General features: G+C 31.9%; 1 protein-coding gene across 5 annotated transcripts in view; it reads right to left on the reverse strand.

The window, feature by feature from the left end:
• LOC142325326 (rho GTPase-activating protein 20-like) overlaps nucleotides 1-20,479 on the reverse strand; it is a 551,352-nt gene that overhangs the window by 103,094 nt on the left and 427,779 nt on the right. Inside the window, exon 1 of one of the 5 annotated variants that reach the window (XM_075366953.1) lies at nucleotides 1,840-2,014. The exons of 3 other annotated variants lie outside the window; for them this stretch is intronic. The gene's annotated coding sequence lies outside the window, so the exon portion shown is untranslated. Of the gene's footprint in view, nucleotides 1-1,839; nucleotides 2,015-20,479 lie in introns of those variants that run through there. One more of the 5 variants, XM_075366962.1, reaches the window with a different exon arrangement.

The following is a 20,479-nucleotide window of genomic DNA, read 5'->3' on the forward strand; positions in this document are numbered from 1 at the left end:
ATTAAATAAGTATGCCTTGTTACCAACGTAAATTTATTTACTGGGGGTTCACCTAACGTCTATTAGATATTGCAGCCCACAGGCTGGTTTATGGTTGCTGAGAGGCAGTGCAATATCAAAACGGAACAGAAAAAAGGGATTTTTTAATGATTTTACCGGTAGGGTGGTAGGCTTACGTATTAAAACATATGCGTTTGTACAGAAGAACGAAACAATAGCACAAATTCATGAATCTACATCGCGCGCGCGCACACACACACACCTACGATCTTAACTGTTTCAAATAATATTAAAGTAATGCATGGTGTACATTTATTCATATGGAAATAATAGGTTAATTTAATATATATGGGCCTATTTAAATGTTTATTCATTGTTTAAAACAGTTTCTTTAACATGCACTCAGTTGTGTTGACAGACGGATAATCTAAAAAAAAAAAACAACAAAAAAAACATACAGACAGGTTCTTGTGAATACAGAACACAACGCTTTAAACAAATATTTATAGGTTAAAAAATGTTATTTCAGTAATTTAGGTTATAAATATACATTCGTGTCTACAGATTATACGAATAACAGGTAAATCAAAGAATTCATTAACTGAACTCTAAATACTGAACACCGACAGATTTCACGCCTAATTGGCATAAGAAGCATCTATCAATCACCGCTTAGCTTACAAACTGGAGCTACTGCGTACCCCTTTAAAGATATGAGAACATTAATATAAAATAAAGTAACATATTTTAAAAAGCAATAGTAAGAATTTGGAATGAAAAACTAAAAGAAAGCAGAATTTTACCAATAAAATTAGGGAGGAAGACAAATTAATTAAACTTGCCTAGCATTTGCAGACGATTTTGCCAAACTCTCCAAAAATCTAACAGACGTGTTAACACAAATTAGTGTTGTAGAAGGAATATGTTTTAGTAAAACAGGTTTAAAATGTCTAAAAAAAAAATTATATTCTAGTCCTACATTAATAGTGTACCACCAAGATTTTTGTTAACAAATATCGGTTACATAGAAAAGGTTAAGAAATTTAAATAACTACGAGAGAGAATCCAAGAAAATTAATTATAGAAATCTGTCATAGATGATAGGATTCATAGAATGCACAGAGCGTATATAGTCTTTAACTCTTTGTTTTATTCATTTGTTGATTCATGCCTTATTTAAGTCGTTACTCTTTTTGTGTTCTGGAATTTTCATTCATTGTTTTTTAGATTAAGAATATTTATAACAAAAAATGCAAAATAACGCGTTATCACACTAATTAAAACTGAATGAATATTTATATGCTCATGAATGTCTATCAATTATGAATTAGAAAAGTTAAAGAGAAGAATAATTAGGAAAATATTGGATCCACTAAAACCCAATGAAAGCTGGAAAATGAGAAGCAATGATGAAGTATAAAAATGTAGAAAAAGTTTCTGAAACAATGAAAAAAAGACCGATTTTCTTTAAGCACATATATAGAATGAATGAAAACAGGTTAACGAAACTGATTTTCGAGTACCTATGGGAAAAGAAGTTTACAACAAACTGGATCCAAGAAATCAAAAAAAGGTCTAGAAAGAAACAAATAAATGAGGATGAAATAACAGAAAAAGATGTAGTTCGTAGGAAACGTTTTTTGATAACCAATACAAAAAAAAATTCTTCCAATCAAACAGTAAACAAAATTTCTTTTTAAAAAAGAACTATCCTTCTTTACATTAATGATTTACAACGGCACTTTTAACAGGCAATTGCCTATATCATAATTACTGAATTATAACGAAGGTAATAAAATAGAAGACAAAAGGGTTTAATTGCGGTTAAACAATACTTACACAGGTAAAAATACAACAAATTTTCGCTTCACACAAATGTATAGAAAAACTATTAATCACACTGAGACGTTCTTACGACACAATAAAATAAGTAAACCTACAACAACACTAATTAAATTAAATTATTAAAATACATTTCATCCGAATAACGAACTGAATACAAAATGTGTATCGAAGAAAGAATTCTAATAAACTACTACGCGATGAAAAGACTTTAATGGGTGGTACGGCAAGAATTACACGTATTACGTCATTCTCCCCACTTGCTCCCACTTCTTAGAATAGGACTTATTCAGAAATTCTCCATTCATACGTCCGTCATACGTAGTTGCCTACGAAGTTTTCAAGCTGTTTTCCTATAAGCAATTTCCCAATACAATTTATTTAATTATTCGCAGGGCCTACGTAATCGAGCAGAATATAGATTACATAAGAATGATTAGTTAAGCAATATAACGTATTTTAACAATGTTATTTATTTACTGAATTACAATATAATTACTTTACAGGTAGAAATTTTATTAGTCTTTTACTTAAAATAATTACTTTTCTATGCTGCGCAATAAAGCGGGTATGTCAGTTTTTTGTCGAAAATAAGTAGTTACTGCGTTTTAAATACAAGATAATTGAAAAAAGTTTTCCAATCCAACTTGAACAAAAGTGGTAAACTAAATTCTTGAAGTATAAAACATTCCTGATCAATCGAATGTACATCAAAAAATATCTTATATTCATAGGAACAAGTTTCCTTTCATCGTGAATGCTAAACGTAAATGTACAAACAGCGCTAGGGAAATATTTGGTAATTGCAAAATGGCATTACACCTACTTCTTGCACATCCAAAACTTCAGGTCTTATATTTCAATGGAATAACTCGATAAATAGTCTTTGAAGAAATAAATAAACCTGCATCACAATATTTTTATATGTAAAAAATGTAGTTGCAAGTGTATTCCAGATATTATAACGACAATAAATACAAAGGCAATATATTTTTGGTACTCTGAAAAATTTACAAAAAAAAAAGTAATATTTATAACTTAAAAACTACACAATAATGATAGAAGATAAATTAGAATTCTAGCTTACATAAATGGTTACAAGAAAAGGGGAAAAGACATAAATATGAAGAAAAAGTATAAATAAATTCCATAAAAAATACCATCGATATAATATTCTATTTATGTATAAATCTCTGCGTGGAAATTGACCGATTGATTCAGAAAAATTTGGTGTTTTCCGGCATCTTCTGTTGACACGGGATACATAGTCGCCTGATCATGTAGCGAGTGTATTTCAACTTGTTCGCTAGGAAATTGATGTGATTAATTTTAATGTCGTAGTCGAATTAAAAGAATCCATACATGCATGTACACGTTAATGATGAAAAATAATTTTAGAATTCTGATATTTTTTCAAAATAAATTAATTTTAAATCTGTGTTCAATTTTAATAATTTAACTAAAACTTTTAGTATCGATTATATCGCGTTGTTCTTCATTTGATAATGAAAACTTATCTGCAAAAAAAATCCATTATTAATCTATAACCAATATTTAGACAGAATACATATTAAAACAAACAATACCGATATATAATCTATCGATATTAATTGAAAGAATATTGACCCAGCAAAATAAATTACAGTTGTACAAAAAAAAGAGCAATGTCCATAATAAAGGAAAAAAATAAAAAATGTTCTACTATTGATGATTAAACAAGTGTATTCAGTGATTATCAAATAACTAATGTACTTTCACCGATATTGATGCAACTTCTAACCATTCGTAAACTTATAACAACTCAAATACAGCCAAAACAATGAAGTGACTTAAAATTCAATATACTTATCGTAAAATGCAGTCATGACAAATATTACGGACATAAAACGTTAAATTCCGCTTCACACGTAATATCACTTCCTTAAACCGTACGAATTCTACAAGACTTCTTTTATAATAGCGTATTTATGTGACGAAAAAAATATATAAATTTTTAAGAAACCACTTCCTATAAACAAGCTTGAAGCAAATAATTTTTCTTTATGTATCGAATTAGGGAAAATCAGAGAAATAAAAAAAATTGGTATAACCAACAATGACAATTAAAATGATAGACTTTTTGAATTCATAGAGGACCAAAAATTAAACTAACAAATTAAAAATGTCTACAGGGAATAAAATTATAAATTAAAATTGCAATATTCCTTGTAACAAACAAGTGAAAATCTCCCATTTGCAGTCAATAATAAACACAGGGAACTAGTTAAGTCTACGACCATTAAATTTCCGAGCGAGTCCACATTTTAATCTGCCTATGCTCGATTTGGACATTTATTATAACAACCTAACTCCGAGACGTTAAGCTAATGTTAAACGGGTTAAATAAACTCTAACACGTTGTTTGAAAGAATCTAAGACTACTCTCACAATAACCCGTATAAAACAAGATGTTAATTCGGTAACGGACAACTTTTAAAGAATAGAGAGTATAGTAACAGTGATGTATGATCTCAGTTCAGCTTTACATTCAGTGTCTTACGGCTTGCTGATAAAAAAGTTGTATTAATACGACACACAAGAGGGGGCTCGTATATCTGTTCTCTCTTCTTATTTGGCTAACAATGATCCGTCAGTACTTCTTAAGAAAGATGTTTGCGATGCATCAGTGTTAAATATGGTGCTTCACTTTTCGTTCTGGGACGCTTTTTTATATAGCCATCCTGTTTCTAACGATTTACCAATTCTCGTACAGTAAATCATGTTTGTATCACCTCACTTCCAGATAATGAAAGCCATGACATTATTTGCGAAACTTACTAATAAATATACATTTAGGATTTTCGTTATTTGCCTGCTTTACTGACAATTTTATTTCACATAAATAAAGCTGATAGTAAACAAGTCATTTCATCATGGCCTGTTTTTCATCTGCCGGCCTCTTTTTTTGTGTTCCCTTGTGTTATCCTCCTCTTGCCATTCCCTTCTCTCGTTTCCGGCCTTCTCAAGGTGGGTGAGGGAGTCTCAGGCACCACATCAGTAGCGGCGACCCCAAGGGGGCCCCCCGGACTACTTCCTCGCCGAAGCTATTCCGTCCCCATCCACACGTATTGTCCCTGTGCTGCGCTCAGGCAATCTCTGCGCGCCTATCTACTATCCTACGCCTCTAACCTCTTTCTTACAGCGGATAATACTGCCCACCATACTGGATATGGAGTTCCAAGTCCTCACATCTTCTACCATCCGTTGAACAACATTATCAGGCGTTAAAGGACTCAAATGACCGTAAGTATTTCTCAAAGCCTCCCACCTGTAGCAGCGGAGTACCAAATGCTCCGGATCATCAGGCTCACCGCAGTATGTGTACGAGATGTCATCCGCTCTTATTCGATTGAATACTTTCGGAAACAGCCGTGGCCCGTCAAGGACTGCGTGAGCTCACGAAATCTCTTAAGGACCCACAGCCTAATCTCCGCAATAAGTTAACGTGTCCATACTCCTGTAGTTGAGGTGTTCTATCGTGTTTGCCACCTCTCCAGTGAAAGGTCGTATGCGGCCTGTCCGTCCAACCCGAATACGTATCACACCGCATCTGGGCAAGCAATCCTCAAGCTTTCAGTATCCAGGGTCTGCCAGGAGACGACAGAATTAATGTGAGAAGAACTCACGAGTAAAGTCTGTACAAGAACTCGAGTCTCCTCTACAAAAGGTGTGCCCATTATTGTTAACACACCAGATCGTAGGTGTTAACCACATCACTAAGATAGGCTCCGCCAGCAATCCGCTGCATACCTGCAAAGTCAAGAGACTTGGAGTTAAAATCGCCCAAGACGATAAGCCTCCGTCTACGAAAACCGGCCACGTGATCAAAAAGAAAGTCCAAAAAGTTGAAAGAGTGGTAGCAAGAAAAAACAACCACTTCACACAGATCGATCCAAACGTATTCTTAACCACGTCCGGAATGAGGTAAAGGAATGCTCGCCACAGAAAACCCAGGCATGCATCGCTCCTCATGCCAACAAGCCATTTCTCACCTGTAACGGAGCTTTTTTGGCCTCAGAAATTACCACTAAGTCCACATCGAGTTGAATAGCCAGCTGCCAACAGTTATCCATAGCCTGACGACACCACAGACACTGCTCATCGATTTGTGGTCCTCCGAGCTACACAACACACAAGAAGACTTCTTTGTGCACTGCTGCCTCCAATGCCCCGGTTCACCACAGTTGAAACAGAGACCTTAGCGATCAGTACCGGAGCACGTGACGTGATCAACCTCCCAGCTTCTGTAACAGCGTGTCTCCACGTCACGGATGATGGCAGGACATTGCACCCACCCGATGCGCACTCTATCCTCCGTCAAGATCCTGGCTGCTCGGCGACATAATTAGAGTAGCTTTCTACGTAGATCCAAATGCAGGGCGAAGAGAAGTCACCCTGAACTCCGCAATCCCGCCCAGGAACAGTGCAACGCAGTCCTTGATTGTCTGCTCATCGGTAGTAGCATAAATATAGCTGATGTGAACCACGGTACGGTGGTCAGCCGTGGATCGAAGACTGACCTTGGCTTGGCTTGGCTTAAAACCTACAGCCTTGGCTTGTAAAACAGACTTGACGACTCAGCTGCTTTAACATTCCTGACCCGTATCCTTAGCTCCCGTTGTTGCCCCGATGAAGAGACAATACGTTAGCGGCTTCATTGACAGACACGCGATCCTTCATGATTTTCATCAGGTCGGCGTACAATCTGTTGGAAGCCCTCAACAACCAGCGTCATGGTGTCCGAAGTCACAGGTCCAGCACCAGGTACCTTGCCACTCGAGGCCAAATTATCCAGTTTCAACAGATTAACTCTTATAGGTTTCTTCTCTCTACCTCTGCCAAAGTAGGCCAAGAGTATCCTCGGACTGTCCAGTCTTGTCGTAGTGGAGGTTGAAAACTAGGTTTTCAGATTCTTTAAGGACGAATTGAAACGCCTGAAGAAGGTCAGACAGAACGACCCTGTCACCCTCTTTAGAATCGTAAATGGCGATGTAAAAAGCGCCGCCGATCACGGACGATTCCTCACGAAGAAGAATGGCGCCCTCCATCCTATCTCTGACAATCTGACCTTGCTTGGCTCTTGCTTGGTTATGAATGCACCCCATTAATAAGAAGGTCCATGTCCATGCCCTTCGGATGGTCGTCTTCACTACTACCCGCTCCAGCGTCCATCTTCCGCTTCAGAGGCCTCTCCAATTATTACTTATTTGCAATGGATATTTATCGATACCTATCGTTCGGTAGTGACACTGGTATTATAAATGTAATACCAAAAATAATTTCATATTCTGAAAGGTCAAGATCTAACAAGGTCCAAACATCTCCAGCATAATCTCTGAATTAAAATCAAATGACAGAAAATCTGGAGTTTCAATTGAACAAAATTCGTTCTAAATCTGTATGATTTAGGGGATGTTTATTTTGTTTGACAGTTACGTCGGTAGAATAAAATAATTACTGACATATATATATATATATATATATATATATATATATATATATATACGGCAATGAAATGTGAAGTATAATAAAAAAAATGCCAATAATGAATAGGATTCACAATAGAACCTTCTAGATAAGAGATGTAGAAATTTGACATCAACGGTGCACTAATCAATTTTAGAACTAGACCTTACCGTTTATTAGAATTTTGTAGTATTACTTTGGTTTTGTATTTTATGATTCAATTAAGTGTTCAAGATCATATTAATATTAAATTAGAACTTGAATTAATATTAAATTAAATAAGTAATATTAATATTTAATATTTAATTAAATTAAATATTAATTTAATATTAATTAAATTAATATTTAATTAATATTAAATTAGAACTTAGAGTGTTCTGTTACAGATTTTTAAATAAAATATTTCGATTATGTAGTCGTTGTAAAATAAAAAATTATTATACATACAAAAAAGCTAGATTTTATTATTTAAAGCTAGATTTATTAGACATTTGAAAAGCTAATCAATATAAGAAAATGAGAAAATTGAAGGATGTTCGTTACAAAATTGGGTAACAAAAACAAAAATAGAAGAGTTAACAACTGTAATAATAAAATAACACGTTAGAAATAAAAATCTATTGAGGAAGTAAAGGATCAGTTTTTGAATCTACAATAACTAATTTACCCATTTACACCCCGTACGAGGAGATTATGCAGTAAGCCAAAGCATATCGGCCGCGTCTTATCGGCAAAAACACTTTTTAAAAAATCTTTGCCCGATCTGCCCTACAAAATTCTATCTTAAATTATTTCTTCACTTTTTCCTTTTATGTGTTTCGGTATTGATTTAATGACGCGTGACTGAATGATCTATCCTCATTACCGCGTCAGTTTACATCCACAGCATAGTCTCCTGGTATGCGGTATAGTATCTTGTTTTACAACAGTTTTAATTGTAGTTATTTTGCTTGTTTAGTTATAAAGCGATCTGAAATGACACGTGATGAGTGGAATCATACAACACACCATTTGTCAATAAATAATACAGTTACTTCCTTCCCCAGCAGTGGAATCGAGCGTAAAAATAAACCATGAACATAACAACATAAAGCTATTTATGATACGAAGCCAATTTAAAAATTTATTTACGTTATTGTGTGTAAGCAACAAACATTTAATAAATAAATATATATATATATATAAATACACACACACACACCAAAAATAAATAACAGAAAATTTATACATTGCTTATAAGTTTTCCTAGCACCAATGTCAAGAGGTTAAAAAAAGAATGCACTCACGTATTTATATTTAAACATGTACACACCTAGCGTAAAATGTTAAGCCGCATACATTCTTATAACACATATTACATACGGAACCAGTTCCGCGATCGATCAAGCCAATACAACTTCTACACCACCTACACTGATCTGCAGGCAAATGTCCGATGAGCGATGCAGTTCATTGCACTTAAAATTCAAATAACGATAATGAACTGATACTGTTTGTTTGTTCGTGAAGATCCATTTTTTAATTACGTTCACCCGGTAAAAATAAGAACATTTTTCTGAATACAACTTTGAGATTTGCAACTTAAATATAAGCGTGTAACAAATAGAGGGCGGTTTACATTAAACAAACGAAAACGATAGAATATAACAAAAAGAAAGAAATCATAATGAGATTAAATAGAAAACTGACAAATATGCACAAGCTCGCACGTTTAGTTCTGGCCGAGCTTAACAATTAAGAAAAATAACGTTAATTAGTATCGATAATAATAACGAGAAAAATGATAAATTCCGCGATCTGTGATTTATCTACAAACGGTTTAAATGAAAATTTGTGCTTTTGGAAATAATAAACCCTAAAATGTTAAGGAAAAAAGTAAAAATTATGCCAAAACAACATTTAATAATCGAAAAATACTCGGTTAAAACTAAAAATACAAAAGATTTGCAACCGATAAAGAATATAATTTGTTTATATTTAAAAAATACAGTTTTTAATTTTATGAACGCAAGGGTTAGTTTGCATTTCTTCTTTTTTTCGTGATGAGCCGTGATTGCTATCAGTCGTTGGCTATCATACTGGCCGCCATTCTTCTTATTATCTTGATCTTATCGACAGCTGCTGGAAAATAAACGTGAAATAGATCCCAGCTTGCTCAGCCACATCGTCGTTTAAGATACCAGAACATCGTTCATTCTTTCACTCCGCCCCTTTGGAGATCCGAATGGAGGAATGTAAATCTCGGATGATTTTAGCTAAGTCATAACACGTGATTTCTTGAGGATATCCATCTGTATCTTTAATGCAGCGGTTTCCGTTACCCAGTAAATCACTACATAGGCCGAATGAAATGCCAATAACATTGAACGATGGGCTCACTACAAATCCACGCCTGTAAGCTTACATAATCGCAAGTATCTAGAAAATTACAAAACATCGATTTTTTGAAATTAGATATTTATAAAGTTTTATGACAAATGGACCATAGACTTTGGCACAATTCAGTTGAAAATAAAATCCTTAGAATTCAAAATGTAATCGTAACGTAGCTGGTTGTTTCATCTAGAAATAGAATTCAATCCTTTTTTATATCATAAAAAAATTGACACTGAACTGCCTACTTACTAACAAATTACTAGTTAATTTTTTTTATTATCGTCAACACTGATCAGCGGGAACATGGAAAGACGTCAATACTTGTAAAATCTACTTCGTAATTTCATTAAAGTTTTCAATTTTTTTCCTGAAAAATGGTAAAGATATTAAAAAAAAATATGATAATATTAAAATTCATGAAGGAGTAAGAAATCTTTTTAATCAATCTTTCAATATTAAAAAATCGACATTTACATAAATAGTATTCAGTAAACTTATCTTATGAATATTTCTTGTACCTTATCATATGTTATCTTTAATGTATTAGTTTTTATTTTTTCATTATGAGATTATTTTTTTCTTTCATTCTTTAGATCATTAATTTATTATATTTTATTTTTTTTGATTTCAATGCCAATTTAAATAATTTTACCTTCTGATTCTATGTACTTTTTCTTTTAAGTCTATTTTATTTATTAACTTAATTTTTTAATTGAAATTTTTTATTTTATTTTGATCTATCATGTTACAAAAATCATGAATTATCATTTAGTTAAATTTTGAATTTTTAATTAGTTCTTTTTAATAATCATCCTGTTATTACGATATGAACTCGCGGCTAGCGCTCAAGGCTTCTTTTACGAGCTGCGTCAAGGATAAATATGCTGAATAAAATTATAAATGTAATTTTCAATTAACAATAACAACAACAAAAATTAATTTGAGGGATTGAAGTCAACTGCAACAAAAAAAAATAACCCAGCCAACAAGTATAACTAACATACTTTATTCCTTTTTTATTATTTTTTTTTAATACTGGCAAATTGACCGTCGATTGTAAGTGCACAAATTACATTTTATTTTATCGGATATGTCACTGCGTCTATTACTTTGTTCTGCTATTTTTGATATCGTTTTAATATTTGTTCTGTAAGAATGCAAAATATGCATTTTATGCAACATATTTAATACCACAGCTAATTAATTTTAGGCAGAATTTTTGGTTTGCCAACATAGATCCAAATAAAAAAACATAATATAAATTCGATCTTCATTTTAATGCATAGTTTGTTCTTAACTTTACAACCAATGGAGCGATTTAAACCGATGGAGGATTGTCCATAAATTCTTGTTCGTGAACCAAATATTTACTCACCTGGTTAGTACTCTCAGCTTCTTTCTGTTACGGACATAAGAAAATTAATATTTAAGCAAATTCTGATTATTTTAGATTTTTTAAACCGACAACTTCACGAGAAAAAGAAAAAAAGCTTTATCAAGCACAAAAAAAGTACGTCCTAAAAGTAATAGAATTATTTTTAGCGCCGATTTTAAAACGGAAGTAATTAGATTCTAAAGGAGTTGAGTACACACTTTTTATTTCTACTCCTTAAGAATGACTGTGTAATTCTTAATTATCCGATCTGATTTTAAATCCGATTTACTTTAGCGACTATTATTAAGTAATTATTATATTCTAAATAACTGAGTAAGAAATGGACTGCATTTAAACGAGAAAAAAATTATTTAGAGTTAATACAGGCCTAGTTATACGGAGATGATCATTGAATAATTACTTTCGTAATCTTTATATTATGTAAAAATTTCTAACCACGAATCACAAAAACGAACGATAGTTTAAAGATAGGGAAAAGGAAGGATGATGAACAATGAACAAGTGAAATGGCAGCCGCTCACGATCATCTGCATTCAGTGCTTGCTTCATTCACCGACTTCGATAGCTATGGGAACCTTTGTTTATCTCTGCACAGTAAATTATTGCTTCTTAAATTATTAAATAATTTTCAACTCAGGGCTGCTGCAGTAAATTATATGTAAAATGTAATAAATAAAAGAGGATTACCGTGTGGCGCGGCGGCCTTGGTTCTCCCTTGACCTTTGACCCAGCCGACATATATGTGACCCCAGCGTTACATCACCTTAAGAGGTTCGCATTCGTAAATAGTAATATATGCATAAACACACCGAACAGGTGCCAATGGCCCTATCATATATGCATGCACTTTCGGTCACACTCGCGGTACAACGCACTCCCAGTTTCGATAATTCAAGTTTTACTTTGAATATCTCCTACAAGAATTACATTAAGCTAATAATTATAAACCAACGAATCCAAATACTGGTTAAATCAATGTCTCCATAGCTTTGATTTAGTCAAATTTAAAATTAGCGAAACCACGACATTTAAAATAACAAAATGCTTAGACAAATACACACACACACACACAACTCCCGATTATCCGCGAACGGTTTAACCGCGATGCCTGTCAGAAAAAAAATTGTTTTAAAGATATTAAAGTTTTTTCATCGTTCTTTAATAGGTTTTACGCCTTCATTTATTACCTACTGGAATGTCTGCTTGTTTTGAATATAATAATATTATATAAATAATTTATAATAATATAAATTATTATTATAAATATTATTTATAATAATTGAACGAAGTTCAATTAAAATAAAACTGTTTTCAGACACTAAAACAACAATCAATTGCGTCTTATTTTAATAAAAATATAGGAAAGAGTAAAATGCACAAGCTTTAATTGTTTTTCTCGTAAGCTACTGTAGTTTTAATAAGTACTTGTTAATGCATTACGTAGTACACACCCTACTGTATGTACAATATATTTATCTACATATTTTGAATAAACTTTTGGATATTACTCGTACTTTTACTAGGTACGTAATAGTGTAGTGTACTGTATTTTATTTTATTATTTACCGTAATACCTTAATATCATAAAATTTATAATAGTGCATGCAAATACTGTTTTACAGTACGGTATTAAGTCATTATTAATACATTTTACTTCATTAAATATTATTTTTCCATCGATTTTTCTATGATTATTGATTATTCGCTATATTGTGACCTGCGTTTCCTGTCGCGGTCAATTTTTTTTTTTATTTTACGTTTTTTTTACTCAAGTAACCGGAGAGAGGTGCAGCCACTCGCGTCGCACATACAGTAGCAGTGGCTGCGTTTGTTGAGTCGCCGCGCCGTATATCGTCGCAACCCTTAAAAAATCTAGATTAAAAAAACTCGAAAATGGTTTTAGGATATTCACATGAAGATTACACTCATCAAAATCAAATTGACATCTTAATTTGTTACCGAGAAATTAAAATACTAATCGGGTTTGAAAAAAATTCAAAAATCCATTTTAACCCTTTAAACTCGTGATTTCAAATCTAGAAATTAGTTTTTAGGTATTCACATGAAGATTACACATATCAAAAGCCAAGTTGATATCTCTTCATATATATAAACACACATACATACTATTACAATTGGGTTGATTTAATGCAGAGTAGAACATTTGCTCATCGCTCTGTTCTAATTCTAAGATAATCCAAAGGTTGGTGGCCATCGACCGTTCGCTAACACTGAAAAAAGACTTATAGGCTGTAGGAAATTCATCTATTGTGAAGAGAATATGAAAATTGTTAATGTCATTTCTTATAGATGACTTGGAGATAGTTAAAATAATGTTGCCATGCTATTTTGATTTGACCGAAAGTGGAGATTGCATTTAAATATGCCCAAGAGAAAAGATATAAAATTACGAAAAAACGTTCACCATATGGCTTAAAAAATGGTGATTCACAAATTAATATTAACGAGGCGGAGATTATTGCTTAGAAATGTGTACCTGAAGGTGATGGTTCATGAAGATTTCTTAAGTATAAGTTTAAGAAGCAAATTAAATGAGAAATGAGAGCCAGAAGTAATTAATTTTGTCGTCAAGTAATGGATTTATTTTCATACTACTTTTGCGCTATAAATTGGAAATATCATCGATGTACCTACCGGACTCCAATTTGCTCTTCCTGATAAATGGAATATTATGTATCTGGTTACTGGTCGAGGACACTATGATTGGCTTAACACTCAAAGCGAAAAAATGGATATAACTAGTTGCGGCTAACTGACTACTAGGTATGGTGAGAATTTAATTTGAAGATAAATAAGAATAAACATTTTTAGATTTTTTTAAACGATGTATTGCCCCCTTCGATACAAATATTGGTTTTTGTGAAGTATACAGTAGATATGGATTTTAGCAAACTATTTTAATCAGACAACAATTACGGAAAAAACAGTATTTGAAAAAAGGATTAATAACGCCTAATGGGATTATAACGCCGCATAATGAAGTTTAATCTGTAGATTTAGCGTGGATGTCTTAATATTTAATAAGGACGTAATAAAATATGAATTTAAATCAACAAAAACCAATTCTTTTTCTTCACCACTACTATTTGTTTAATTTTACTGCTCGTCCAGTTTTAACAACCGAATAAAGGTATAAATTAACGCATAAGATTTAAAAGAATCAGTTAAATTCGACCGGCACAGTTAAAATGCAAAGAAACTATGAGACACAAAGACAAACATAGTATTAGCTTTTGTAAGCTGAAAAAAATTTCTCTTCCACATCAAAGCGCGGGAAGTTTGGTAAAATTTTTAAATGAAAAAATAGTGCAATTACATACAAGTAAATGTGTAACAATAGAACACAGCGGGTAGGTTGGAAAGAAGAATTAACGAACACTAGACAGCAAACCCGGAACAGTTTGTGCATTAATAACTACTCAAACGTTTCCTTTATAAAAAGAACAATAGCGGCTATCAAGAACGTTCAGCTAGGTGATTAAACCTTGCTAGTAAGCTGTGGATAGATAATTAAAGTACGAATACTGACAACAAGCAAAACTGTAAGGCTGTGTATATACTCTCAACCGAGGGAGAAAACGATAAAACAAATACAGTTCTACCTATATTCTGAACACACAAATTAAAAATATGATCTTTCACACTTAAATAGATATACGGGAAAATTAAACAGCAGACTAAAAGAATATAAAAGAGAATTTTTATCAGCAGAACTCTAAATAAAAATTTTAATAATGTTTTTAATAATAACCGTTGTTGTCAAAAATGATGAATCAGAATCAGGAAATCTTTAACAAGTTAAGCCTCAAATCTTTTGGATTGTCTTGGGCCCGGTCCTTCCAGGAATACACAGTCTTTATTACTTTTCAGACGCAGATTCAGAAGAATTTAGTAATTTGGGCTGATAAATCGGCTCGACTAATCAGTACCAAATAACCACAAAATAATAAACAATAATCTCAATCTATCTAAATAAAAAACAATCTTCGTTTTGTATGTGTCCTAATAACTCAAAAACTACTTCATCGATTTCGTGAAAATTTAACAATTTATTATTATTTGTCCCGGGAGTGTTTACATAACAAAATAATATTGCATTGGCAATCGTATCATCTGGAATTGCGGCAACTCTCTCGGATGGTGGAATCACCAAAACCATTGTATATCCCAGAACATTACAATGATTTTTATTTATTTACTTAAAATACAATTAATATTGAAATGGTATTGTACAATTTTAGCAACAGGTTAGTATTGACGGGTCCACTAGTAATAAATAACCTCTCCTCTAATAACCACAAATAGGTTCTCTGCTAAGTCTTTCACTTCAGTCTTTCTTTCACGGTACCCGTTAGTTAGTAGGTTAAAAACAAAATTTCCCAATAATATAAATTTCACAAAAAATTAAAATTTTTTAATAATCCTGCCAACTCACAAATCCACGAGTTATTATTTTTCCTATTAGTATTCACTCCATTTGAATTTTTTCTTTATTCGAGACATACAACGTCAAAGAAATTAATTAAAGTTCGGTAGTTTTTTTTTTATTCTATAATCCAATCTGAATTTTACCAAACTTGAGAAAACGAACAAAATACACCGGTATCGAGAATAATTAATTACGTGAATATAATCTTAATTAGTTTCTAACATGTGAAATGTAAATCATCCCATCAAACAATAATAATGACAAATATCGGCATCGATGCTACTTTGGCACCAACAACTATAGCAAAAAACACATTTCATAAATAGCGACAATCGAGTGATGAAAGCTGTCCAATAAATATGACTAATGAAATTAAAGTGAATTTATTAATTTTAACCTCGTAGTAGAGCTTGGAGTACATGATGAACTACAGGGTACAACCATCTCATTTCAAAACTTATAGAAATCAGGAGGTGAACGTGGCACCACGCCCGACTATTTCTAACTCCCCCAACAAACCTTATCCATTTCTTCAAAAATGAAAAAAAAAATCCTTTGTAAATTATATTACAAGAGGAGGTAATTTCAACTTACGAGTAAAAAAAGCGGAGATAATATTTTCATTTCTAAATATGACCTGTATATTTAAAAAAATATGCATTCAATATTTTGTTATTATTGCTTATCATCACATGATGAATTCGACTTGAACTTTTCATTATTAGCGAGAAATATTAGTAGGCTAGTTTACTATCAATATAATTACATAAAACAACAAAAAAAAAAACAGAAAATAGAAACGTAAAAATATTCTATTTAACTTATTTTTTTTAACTGTCGAATATTTAAAAACGATTCCTAAAACATTTCAAATTAACTAAATTACTTAAGTTCTACAAAGAGAAAGTCAGCTGCTACACGACAAAAAAAAATAATAAACAAAAAAATCAAATCTCATCGTGATGTTAAAAGTATTTCCAAAAGAATAAAAAGAAGAGAAGAGAAGACAGACCATGGCATGCAAGGCGGAATGTAATTATGATGATCGGGCAGGGACCGCGCGTGCACCAAAACGAGCTGGCCTTGAAATCAACCATCTCAGTATCGCAGTACATCTGCCGACACTCGAAAACTTTTGAACCATCATCATCCCTTTAAAGATAAACAGAACTGATTTTACAAAATTAGAAAATTGATTTCAGGATAATAATAAATTACATTAAGATTATTGTGGTGGCAGAACAAACATGATAAGTTTTTTAAATATAATATTAAATTTCAAGAAAAAAAAGATTCATTAATTTGCTAAACGTAATGTAGTACAACGAACCAAAAAACCAAATATATTTATCACAACATGTGTCTGCTCAATTAAAAGATGGAACTAAAGTAAACCTCATGCCATATTGAACGATTTCTTAAAACAATGATTCATGTCTCAGATTAGCGAGATGTACCGGAATTCTGTTTCACCTGTGTATAAAAGATTCAATCGATTCCTCTTGATAAAAGCTAAAAATGTAGATGATACACCAGAATACGTATTAAAAAAAATTGTAATTATTTTTTTTTTTTCAATTCTGCATTGCAGTAGACGCTGGGACATTAATCTTCTTCTTATTTCTCAACTCTCTCTTTTTTATTTCTTAAGAGGGAAATTATTCCATATTTTATATAACATCTGTTTTTTAACATTCAAGTTTACCCCTTAATCCAAGTCACATCATTCATCAAATATACCTCTCTTCTAATACACACACGCGCGCGCGCGCGCGATAAATAATTAGCATTTTGTACCACTCGTTTGTTTTTACTTCCTTGTACGAAGTAAAGGAAGCATTGCGATCGCGAAACATTTCTGTTCTACATTTCAACGGAAATATTCATTTTGACCATCCCTGAATCCATTCTGACTAGTTCGGCGTGACGTCTGTAGGTACGCATGTACGTATGTACCTCGCATAACTCAAAAACCATTAGCCATAGGATGTAGAAATTTTGGATTTAGGATTGTTGTAACATCTAGTTGTGCACCTCCTGTTTTTACTGCAATCAAACCAGATGTGTTCAAAAAACACCAAAAATTGAATTTTAGACTTTTTCTTAACTGCAGTAATAAGCCCTCATTGATAGCTTTTTAACGATATATCATAGGTGGTACTTATTTTCATTGGTTCCAGAGTTATAGCCTAATAAAATTTTAATTAATGAAATATTTGGATCTTAGGGGAAGGCACATCGGTTTATAAAAAAATTTACGATAAATAATAATTCAATAACAATAATAAAAATAAAAAAAATGAAAAAATATCAGCAGTTATTAATGAAATAAAACTTTAATAGACCTACAAGGAAGTCATGTGGGGTCAGATTTTTTGTTTTTATTAATAATAAACTTTTTTTTTTTTTAGTAAATATCGTTTCTTATCATAATTTTTTCTTTAATTTTCAGTATTTACTTCGACAGTTTTATTTAATACTTGAAATGACCATCAGATTTGCTTGGGGGAAGGAAATGGTTTTTGTAGGTTTTCTAGTTTGGAATTAAAGAAAAACCTTTAAAAACTATTTATATGTTCTGTAACCATACTGAACAGCATTTTTAAAACTTAATACGGCTGTCTCAAAGACTATATCAAAACTTAACAAATTTCATGATCTAACTTCACGTTTCATTAACAGAGGAATTATTTTAATAATAAAATCAATCATGTTATAAAGTCAATTAATTAATATTTTAGTTAATTGGAATGCGCATTAACATACAAAAGTAAAAAATATATTTTTTTAATTAAATAGTAATTATCGGTGAAGATAATGATGAAGATTCCATCATCAACAACATCGTGTTATATTTTATATTTTCACCGAATACATCAAGCGAATGAATTATACGTAATGCTATTTTGTTTCATTATAAGACATATAGCGGGATGAAACCGTAACCTGTGTGTGTATGTCTGTACAGATTGTGTAGCAACTCTTCTTCCCAACTGTATTGTGAACTAAAAAACGGTTCTCATTAAGAACAGTTTTTAATAATACGCATACGGATCGTAACAGCGACATCATTATTACTATTATTACTGCAGAACTACAATTACAGCGATTAAAATATGCACTGAGCGAAGTCATCAAGCACATGAGCTTTCTCTAAGAAATATTTTGCTGTATGCCACTAAACCAAAAATTACAACACGCTTTCATAAGAAGAAATCTATTTTCAAATATCAATTGTTTAGAGTTGAAATACCGATGTCATCGTGAATGAATTAAAACACAAAAAATATTACGCGAGTTCCGTTTCTCTAAATAATTTTCCCTGAACACTAAAATAGAACTTGGTCGCATAAAAGCTATTCTTGATTAATAGCATTAATCTTATATAATTCGGACACATACACATATAAACAAAAAATAATTAATGTAAGGATAACCGACTATAACGTTAACAATTTTTAGGGCATTCATTCATTCATAGTGTTCTCCCTTAAGGGCAGTCTGCCACGGCTGTTGCTCTCCTACTTGTTTGATCCTTTGCTAACCTTCTTGTATCTGCATATATTCCATTTTCCAAAATCCCACCTTTCATTTGAAATTAAAATATCTTCCTCCCTATTCCTTTCCTTCCAATCACCAAGCCTTCTATGCATCCACTAACGTCCTAACCAGTTCCTTTTCCTATATTCAATCGCATTTAGCACTTTCCCGTCCTCTCTGAGTCTCCTTAATATTTCTTCATTTGTTACATGGTCTTGGCATCTGACATTTAGCATTCTGCGCCACACCCACATCCAAAAAGCTCAATTTGTTTTTTGTCTCCCTTTGTCATCGTCCAAGTTTCAGCTCCGTAGAACAAAACACTCCAAATAAAACAATCTGGTAAGAGAAAAGCATTACAACTTGATAAAAAAAAAGGTAATCAATTTTATACAAGAAGAAAAATACACTGATGTATCTAATCTCTCATTTAATTACTAACAGAAATAAGAAAAGGCATGCCATCTTTTATCTAACTAAAATTAATTACTAAAAACGTTAACTGATCGTAAACAAAATGAGAAACTTCGTCACGGACACAACGATAGTTTGGATGTTGTTATATAAACAGAACTTTTTCAACAAAAAAAAAAAACGTTTACACGCGTTATAATGCGATTACAACAAATAAATAAGATTTAAAAAAAAATGTTTACATAATTTGTATGTTAAAATAAATAACATAATATTATTTTTAGTTTCATACTCATATATTGTTTACATATAAATACAAAATACAAAGATTCCAAGATTTGCTTTTGGTAACAAACCTTTTGCAATTTGAAAATCAAGATTCATGCAACGAGAGAATACATTTTTTAAAAATTCTATGATAAAAAGTAAAATACCACACCAAACGTAAATTTTTTATAAAGGGGATATTTTATTAAATCTACATTTGAATAATAATTAATTAATTACTGATATGTATAAAAGTACTTCACGATTCCATTTTGTTAAAAAAAATCCATCATTTAGAAAAAAATTTGTCGGATAACGTTAACGGATGAAACGTTAATAATTGCGTTTTTTTTTCCTACGCTGTAAATAGAAAATTAAATATGATTATTAACAATCACAATTCTACATATCAATCATTAAAGACGCATACTAATCGCATTTGACAAACTTTAAGAATATTTGAAACATCATTTCACTCTCCCAGTCGTAAACTACCTGCTCCTCTGTTAATTCCTCTGACGTTTCTCACTCAGCCGAGACATTTAAAGTAAATAACTCATTAGGCATAAACGTAATCGATAACTTTATTATCCACTTTAATCCGATAAATGACTGTCACATCTAAATATAATTCTGCGGATATGTTAGGATGATAAAACAGTATTTTATTAAAAAAAAATTAAATATTA

Source organism: Lycorma delicatula, chromosome 1 (assembly GCF_047948215.1).
Source record: "Lycorma delicatula isolate Av1 chromosome 1, ASM4794821v1, whole genome shotgun sequence".
Taxonomy (NCBI): Eukaryota; Metazoa; Arthropoda; class Insecta; order Hemiptera; family Fulgoridae; genus Lycorma; species Lycorma delicatula.